Source organism: Carcharhinus amblyrhynchos, unplaced genomic scaffold, assembly GCF_965287045.1.
Source record: "Carcharhinus amblyrhynchos unplaced genomic scaffold, sCarAmb.v2.hapA scaffold_39, whole genome shotgun sequence".
Classification (NCBI taxonomy): domain Eukaryota; kingdom Metazoa; phylum Chordata; class Chondrichthyes; order Carcharhiniformes; family Carcharhinidae; genus Carcharhinus; species Carcharhinus amblyrhynchos.
In genome coordinates this window covers 6,772,769-6,781,400 of record NW_027649780.1, presented here as the reverse complement: position 1 = coordinate 6,781,400, position 8,632 = coordinate 6,772,769, and the positions used below count along the sequence as shown (strand labels likewise).

General features: G+C 43.2%; 1 pseudogene; it reads left to right on the top strand.

Annotated features, from left to right (window-relative positions):
* The first annotated feature begins 1,135 nt into the window (after positions 1-1,135).
* On the top strand, positions 1,136-5,355 carry LOC145363573 (T cell receptor alpha variable 38-2/delta variable 8 pseudogene; annotated as a pseudogene).
* Positions 5,356-8,632: the final 3,277 nt, after the last annotated feature.

Below are 8,632 nucleotides of genomic sequence, written 5' to 3'. Positions count from 1 at the left end.
CAGACCTGCCATCCCACGAATCAGCATGGTAAATCTTCGCTGTACCCCTCTATAACAAGGATATCATTCCTCAAATAGTAAAGCTCTGACTTCAATCAGTCATTATTTCTGCTCCAAGGACTTTACAATGAAACAATTCTGAGATTGCATTTGATAATAGGTCACTTTTAAAATGTGCCGCCTGGCAGATAGAAAAATTCCGGATTAGGTGCCTAAGTACAGATTAAGGAAATTATTCATCTGGGATAATCTAGATTTTGTGCGGTTGGGATGGGAGAATGGTTGGATTTGATCCCGGAATAATAGGACGGCAAATGTGACATTTCACAACACTGACAATGGCTGAGCTCAGCAGGGAATATCATTCAGCTGGGACTGTATTGTGACCTTCATTTTCTGCGCATTTCCGTAGAGATCTGACTCTTTTTCTCTGATCCCGAAGCAACGGTTGTCGACTTGGGTCACTTTTTGTATGAGGCCCGCGGGAGCCTCTCTCACTGTGGGTCTCAGCGCACAGTAATACACTGCGCTGTCTCTCACCTTCAAATCTTTCATGGACAAGTGAAACGTGCTTTGTGTCTGGTTGAGATTTCCGCTGAAGTGTCCAAAACCGGGAGCTGTATCGCTAAACCCATAACTACTGGCTTTGAGCAGATACTGAGGAGTTTGGTGTGGATACTGGCGATACCAGAACAGGTCATGTTGTGCAGCTGAACTCGGCACTGAGTAACTGCAGGGTATTGCTGAATTTTCACCCTCTGTTGCTTCAACTCTTGGTTCTGACTGAGACACTGACTCTCCATTACTCACCTCTGAAAATAAATAGCAGAGACACAGTGCGTTAGGAATCAGAGGAAGACAATTGTTACACAGAGTTGGGAAAGGGAACTTCCACAAGTTTTGCAATATACAATATGTGATCAGAATCACTGACCCGTGATCAGTGCAATAACTAGAATCAGGAACATTTTTACTCTCAGCGTTCCAGTCTGAGCTCCAGAAACGGAAACAATGATCTCTGTCTGTCCTGAACCTGGAATGTGAGAAATTGAAAGAGTCAAAAAAGACGTGATGCGATTGGCTGGACTTTATTTCCCCACCCATTTTTAGTCACTCTCTGCAGAAGGCGACAGTGATGTTCGGTAAGTGATCAGAGAGCGCCCTCCTGTGGACAATACAACTGCACTGGGAATAGGTGGAGAAAAAAGAGCCCAGATATATACGCTCCGAGAAATATAAAGATCCAGAAATATCCAGTGCAGCTACAACATGGGCACGAGGAAATATCCGCTCCACATCCATACAGTTAATTTCCCTTATAGTTTAAACACTTTCAATGAAGATATCTCTTCAAAACTCCAGTAGATACAAACCTAACATCAATATTCTTATTGCTGATACAGATAACCCGCACGTACCTGGATACTATTATAGCAAACCTTCTCTAGACGTTTTTTTAACGCATTACCATCTTTCTTTACATAAGGAATTTCGTGTAGTCCAGAAAGACTCACAACTCTCTGAAAAAAAATTGCTCCTCTTTGTTTTCAATTACCGCTTGTTTACTCTGAGACAATGTCCCCAGACTGTCCCACGAGGGGAAACATCCTCTCAGCATTTTGTCAATTGAGTTTGTGTCTATATATGCCCTGTTTGTGAACACAACAACCTGATGAAGGGGCAGCGCTCCGAAAGCTTGTGGCGTGTACTACCAAACAAACCTGTTGGAATTTAACCTGGTGTTGTGAGACTTCTTACGTCGATTGATAAATGCAAGTGCCCCTTATGCCTTTTTCATCATCTTACTAACATGCCCTTACGATTTCAGAGATCAATGACCAAAGCCACCAAGGTCCCTTTGTTCCGCAGAACAAAGACTTCAAAACTTGATGGTCACGTTCTTAACCTGGTCGAACATGTTGATTATCAGCCTGTAAATGCTTTCAGTATTGCTGATGGCTGGTGATGGGGACGGAGCAGATTCCTGGTCAACAATAGTGCAGAAGTCAATGGCAATCCACTGGAGAACTTTGAAATGATCAATCACTGAATGATCTAATGGACGTCTATAGTCACCAAATCCCTCTTAGGGCATGGTAAGTGGAAGAGGAGGAGGTGGATGTCACAAGAGGCTTAGAAAGTGGACACTATAAACTAGTGTATTCCAATGTCAATGGGTAGTTTGGATAACAATGTTTGTATAACGTTTCTCATCAATAAAAAAAATCTGATTAAAAATAACGGCGGCCACAGTTCCTTATTTATTAACCAGCAATTTTCCATTAGAAGTTATTGTACACACTTGAAGCGGAATATATCAATCCGTCAAGCCTGGTTCGACAGCACCTTGCGAATTTCTTCCAGCTACAAGGGATAAGAGGAACAGCTGCATGAGAACACCATACTTTGCGGGCACCCCTTCAATCCGCACACCATCCTCATTTTGAACAATATCGCCACTCCCTTGCGTCAAAATTCTGGAATTCATTTTCTGTTTAGGATTACGGGCACAGGACAACAGATTAGATAAGTATGGAAGGAGAATTGAAGGAAAATGAGACATTACGAGTGCTAAATACAAAGCCAAATGATGCGGGAAGGACGGAAAGGAAGAGATTCAGAAATGATCCAGAATGCATTTTTCTTTCAAATTACTCACATTTCCCTAGCGTCTATTTATATAGTTGAATTATTTGAAAACACGTCTCTCAATAAAAGACGGCTGGGGACTGCCCATAGACAACCTTTCACTTGCGGACAGTATCACGCACCCTGAGTCACCGTCAGAGGGCGCAGTTGTTATATATTTCTCCCAACTTGAAATGATGGTGACGCAACCTATGGTTCCATTCACATCGCGTTGCTGTTGGCAGGAACATCCGCAGTCCGATTTTTCTGCTCCCCCCGCCCCCCTCTCTCTGGCTCACCCCATGTGCCCTGCATTACCAAATGAACGGAAAGATGGCGCAGTAGTTAGCACTCCTGCCTCATAGCAAAGGGGGACCAGGTTCAATTTCGGCCTTGGGTATCTGTCTGTGTGGAGTTTTCACGTTACACCCGTGCGTTTTCTCCTGTTTCCTCCCAAAGTCCAGAAATGTGCAGATTAGGTGGATTAGTCATGCGAAATTGTCCCTTAGTGTTAGGGTGATTAGGAGAGTAAACACATGGGGTTATGAGGAGAGGGTCTTCGTAGGACTGTTGTCGCTGCAGGTTTAATGGGCCGAATGGCCTCCTTCTGCACTACAGGGACTCTATGATTCTATGAAAACAGTTCTGTCGATTTGCTTGTTTGGCACTGGTTGCATCAGGAATGCGGGCGGAGCTACGGCGTTGTGGGGTCTGAATCTGTATCTCCACTGCGGGAGAATATTTCCTGAATTGCAGCGTTACAGATTCGGGAGAAGGAAGCAAAAGGACAGCGGACCTCTTCTGGTCAATATATCACTTTTTCACTTTGCGTTTCCCTCCCAATTAAAAGTAAAGAATATGCTGTTCTCCTGACTGCTGTAATTTAGGATTACTATTAGTCAAATGATGACGACACTTATTAAAAAATATATTAACTGGGCGCCTGTCACAAGACCAAGATTTTGTCGATCACTAATTATCCTCGAAACGGGCTGGGCTATTTGAGAGTTAGTTATATTCTTGTCACATGCAGGCCAGGCCAGGCTACGAAGGCAGATTTCCTTCCACAAAGTGGATTAGTGAATAAGGTGGATTTGCAGTGACAGATTTCGAGCACCATCAGTGCGACTAGCTTTTCATATCAATTCATCACATTTAAATTTAACAAGCTGCAGGAGTAGAATTTTGAATACTTTTCTCCAAAATTGAATTTAAATCTAACCACTTTATATGATGGGATTGAACTGCTTTTCTCAAAGCATCATCCTGGGTCCATGAACTACTTTTCCAGTGACCCCATGTTGATAATGATTAAGAAGAAAGAGTGGAAGTTCTTGAAGTTGACTCTTCTCAGTATATTATATGACAGGGGGCCACAACTACAAAGTGCATCTTGTTGTCCCTGAGTGGACCTTTGAAGAAAAGGCGATGTCATAATTAGCTGCATCATAACAATTTGATATCCTAACCCTACTGATTTCAGTCATGGTCAGCTTTCAGTACAGCATCCATAGTACACGTTTTACATTATCTCAGGAATAATAAGCAGGCAACTAGAGTTCACTGATCGATTTCCCTCTTCCTTTAGTAAAGAAACGAAGATTGCAAAGTATGTCACATTCCATCCACCGATATCTGAACATTCGAACATAAAAATTAAGCTCCTGCAAATCTGATCTACCATTCAGTCAGATTGCAGTTTAACTGATCTTCCTTTCAAATCTACTTTTCTGCCTCGATCCTCATGAACCGTGACATAAATTTTAGTTAAAATGTTTGTTAAACTCAGCTTTAAAATTATTCTGTGACCCACAGCCTCCACCGTTGTCTAGACTCTCACTGCGGGTCAGGCACTAGTGCTTGAATGCTAAAGCTAAGAGAACGTGCATAGAACATTGATTGAAAATCCACCAAATCCATCAAAACTCCTTACTCCGCCGTTCCAATGACAAAATGAAGGGGTTTTTTTCTTGACATCCCATTTCCAAAGCGGAACAATTCTCCCAACAGGGACACCGAATAGAGTAGAAGTTGGAGAGCTTCCATTCACTGACAGTCATCTGAGCAATTACCAATCACACGGTGCCACTGTTCCGAGACACGGAACTGACGCATGAACATCCTGAGACACGTCATCAGATTATTAAGGGTGGGGATTAGAATGGGTGTCTTCAAATACCCGATTCCCCCTTTCCAGAGCGGACAGAGACAATGCGGGTACTCATCATCTGGATTGTATGGGGAGCATTTCTAACAGGTATTTCTGGACATGACCTTTGTTTTCTTATTTCTAGGACTTGGTTGAATCTCACTATTGAGAACACATCACTCTATTCTTCATCTATTTGAACATATTTTCCAGATCTGACCCATGGAGATTCTGTCACTCAGCCGCTGCCCTCAGATGTTAAGACAGAAGGAGACGCGGTGACATTAAACTGCAACTATGAAACTGCAGAAACTGTCTATAATTTATTCTGGTATCGACAGCATCCAGACTCCCAGCCCGAATACATTCTGTGGAAGTACTCGGGGGGTGGTGAATATAAAGCAGATTTTGCTAAAAACCGTTTCTCGGCTAATCTCCAAACCTGGAAGAAATCCATCAGTTTGACTATCTGGGATCTGCAGTTGTCTGACGCGGCCATGTATTACTGCGCTTTCAGCCTCACAGTGATGGAAAACAGTCTGACTGCTGTACAAAAACTGTCTCAACAAGATAAGTGAGAGCTCCTCGCTGCTGTACAGAACCTCTGGCAGATGCAGCCACAATGAGCAGCGGCGCTGTCAGCCGCTCAAACACAAACCGACAGGAAACCATATTCACCTCGGATCAACTGTCACCCAATTGTTTCCAGGAGAGGCCGAGAAAACAAACTGCAAAACCAGGTTTTTTTCCTGCTCCAGCTCCGCAGCAGTGTGTGTTCCATCGCACAGAAGTGCACGGCAGCAATCGACAGAAGGCCCCTGGCGATATTTAAAGGATGCTTTTTTACCCTTCCGCAAATCTGCAGAGGACCTCTCTGCTAACTTTGGGGATCTTTCTTAACATCCTAATCTATATTTATTCAGCAAATGTTTCGGAGTTTCCCCCGAATACTGCATGTACCAGAGTAGAGATGGGGCAGTGCAGGTTAACAAGTAACAGCAGTCCAGTTCACACTGTCCTTCCCGAATTGTTAATTGGAAATGAGCAGGAACACTGAATTTTCACGGCTCATTTCTGTCACACCAATACAAATTGGCTCAAAAGTCAGGGTTTAAAAATAACCATTGGTTGACATGGTTACCATGTAATACTGGACTCGCCGGGCAGCAGGGTAATTATTATCAGTGAGGAGCATGGAGAACAGTTGGTTACATCTTGATAAAAAGTAACAGAATGCTCTAATTCTGCCCATGATTCCAAACTAGTGTAAAGGGTAACCCCAGTGAAATCTGGTTTAATTTTTGAGAAACTGGGGGGGCATTTCCCAGGGACAGGATTGGCTACTCTGCCGGAACTGATGGATGTTCCCCGCCAATAAATGAGAGCTGTAAAGAATCGCGTTTTCTGTTTAGTTTTGCGTCTCATGTGACTTTCTACATAACCCTGTCTCATTGCCTCTGTCTCTCTGATATACCAACCTCTCCTTTTTGTAAACATCCTTATCGCTGTAAAATGACTGGAAATTAATTCAAATATTTCAAGGGTTCATGAGAGTTTGACAAACTCGACAAACAGTTACCCGAAACAGCCAGCAGGTGCCGCGACCAACATTGCGGAGTTTTCTCATTGCTACCCGACAATCAATGTGCCCTGTCTATTTGTCTCATTTAATGAAACGGTCATTACTAGAGATAATGAGAAAGGCGGTGTAAATAAAAAAAAGCTAGATTTAACGACATACATTTAAGGTCACGTGTGTTCTGCGCACTTGGATTGGTTGGAAATGGATCATGTTCACCAGATTTAAGCAGCGATCCTTCCTTGTAGATCAGGCCCACTTCCTGCCATCAGCAATTGCTGAAGCAATTGATTCCACTGCTGCCTGTACCCGGGCAAATACCGTGAAAGCAAAAGTAGCGGAGCAGATCATGGCTGCATTTCGCGTTTCATTGACAGTCATCCAGTGGAGCAGTACCATCTTGCCTTCACTGCTCACATCCGCACAGGGAAATGTGTAAACCACCAAGGAAATTCTGTAAATCCATAATATTTGCAGATCATGCGATGGGCCCTTCAACCCATCGTGCGTGCTTGGCTGTCATTAAGTGGTATAGTGGTGTCACAGTGATTAGCACTGCTGCCTCATAATTCCAGGTATCCGGGTTCAGTTCCAGGCTACGTGGAGTTTGCAGATGCTCTCAGTGTCTGGGTGGGGTGTCCCCTTTGCTCCGACTGTCCAATGATGCGGAGGTTAGGTGCATTGAGCATGCCAACTTGCTCAGAAATTTGTGGGTTAGAATAAATAACCAGGATAAATCTTTGGGGTGACAGTGAGGAGGGGAGCGGACCTGGGAAATATACTCTCCCAGAGAGTCACTGCAGAGTCGGAGGGTCTGATTGCCTCCTTCTGCACTGTACGGATTCTAAGACAATTGTTGATCTTTTCATCAACTGCATTCGCTAACCTCCATATGCCTTGTGCAAACATAATTGGAGCAGCACTGGTAAACTTACTCCCAGCAATGTAGCTCAAACATACGTGACAGTTTCTTTATTGAATTTTCTGTCATCTACCTGAATCACTCAAACATTCTGGTTCACTGCTACCATTCAGTACACATGTTACTGAATCAAGTCGCTAGTTGTTTTCCGTCTAGCATTTATTCATCTCGAACCTCTTAATGAGTAAGTATGATCTGTGTTGCCGAATATTCCCCTCCAGTTATTTCTCTAATCTCATCTGCTTTCTTCCAGATTACAAGATACAATAGCAAATCTTCCCATGTTGGTATTTTTTCCAGCATTTTGGATTATATCAGCATCTGAAATTAATCGTAGGAAGCTATTCGGTTGCAGCCTTTACCGACGTCTTGCATGGAATGAATACGAGACAATAAAAATCTCCTTTACTATCATTGCATAATTTGTCTGCATATTTCTCCCACTATCTGCCTTCCCGGTATAGGGACATGGTGAGGGACACCATAAGTTCAGAGATAGGGTTGGCGAGGTGAAGAGCTGTAGGGTGACACCAAGAAATACAGAGTCAGAAAGATACTGAGAAAGAAACTCCTGATATTGAGTTTGATGTTATGGTTAAAACTGCACTCAGTGTAAACGTTTCCATTCCATCTTCTGATTCGGATTCGCACTCTGTCTCTCAAGGGTAATAAAGAAAGACTTCCATTTATATACCGCCGTTCATGACATCAGGACTTCACGAAGAGCTTTACAGCCAAAGGAATCTTTGAGTTTTCATCACTGACTTAATACAGGAGACGGGGAAGTTAATTGGCCCGTATCAAACTCCACAAAGAACAAAGTGATGATCAAGTCACTGATTTTAGTGATTTTGATTGGAGGGCTGATGGAAAGTGACATCTGTCAGAAAACCTGTCATTCTGTCATCTAAGTTGCCATTTCCGCTCATCGGTCGCACAGATATACATTCAAGTTCACATTTCAGGTTTTGGTTCATTTAGTCCCACTGTTGAGTTGGAGGGTGGGTGGTGCAGGATTTATAAACCTATTACTCAGGGTCTGAACCTGTGTTGCTGCTGTGTTCTGTATTCTGATATCATGCAGCATTTTCTCTGTTTGACATCGATATTCATCCTTCTTATTCAGGCCAGTGAGGAAATGGAGGCAGTGTTTCAGGATCCACCGAGTATCAGAGTGAGTTACGGAGAGAGTGTGAAGCTAAACTGCAATTATTCGACATCACATCCTTCTCCTGTTTTCTTCTGGTATATTCAGCACCCAGAGCAACATCCTCAATATCTATTGGAAAAAACGAGTACTGGAAACAATGTGACTGCCTTTGGGAAGCGGCTGCTTTATGCTACTTTAGATAAC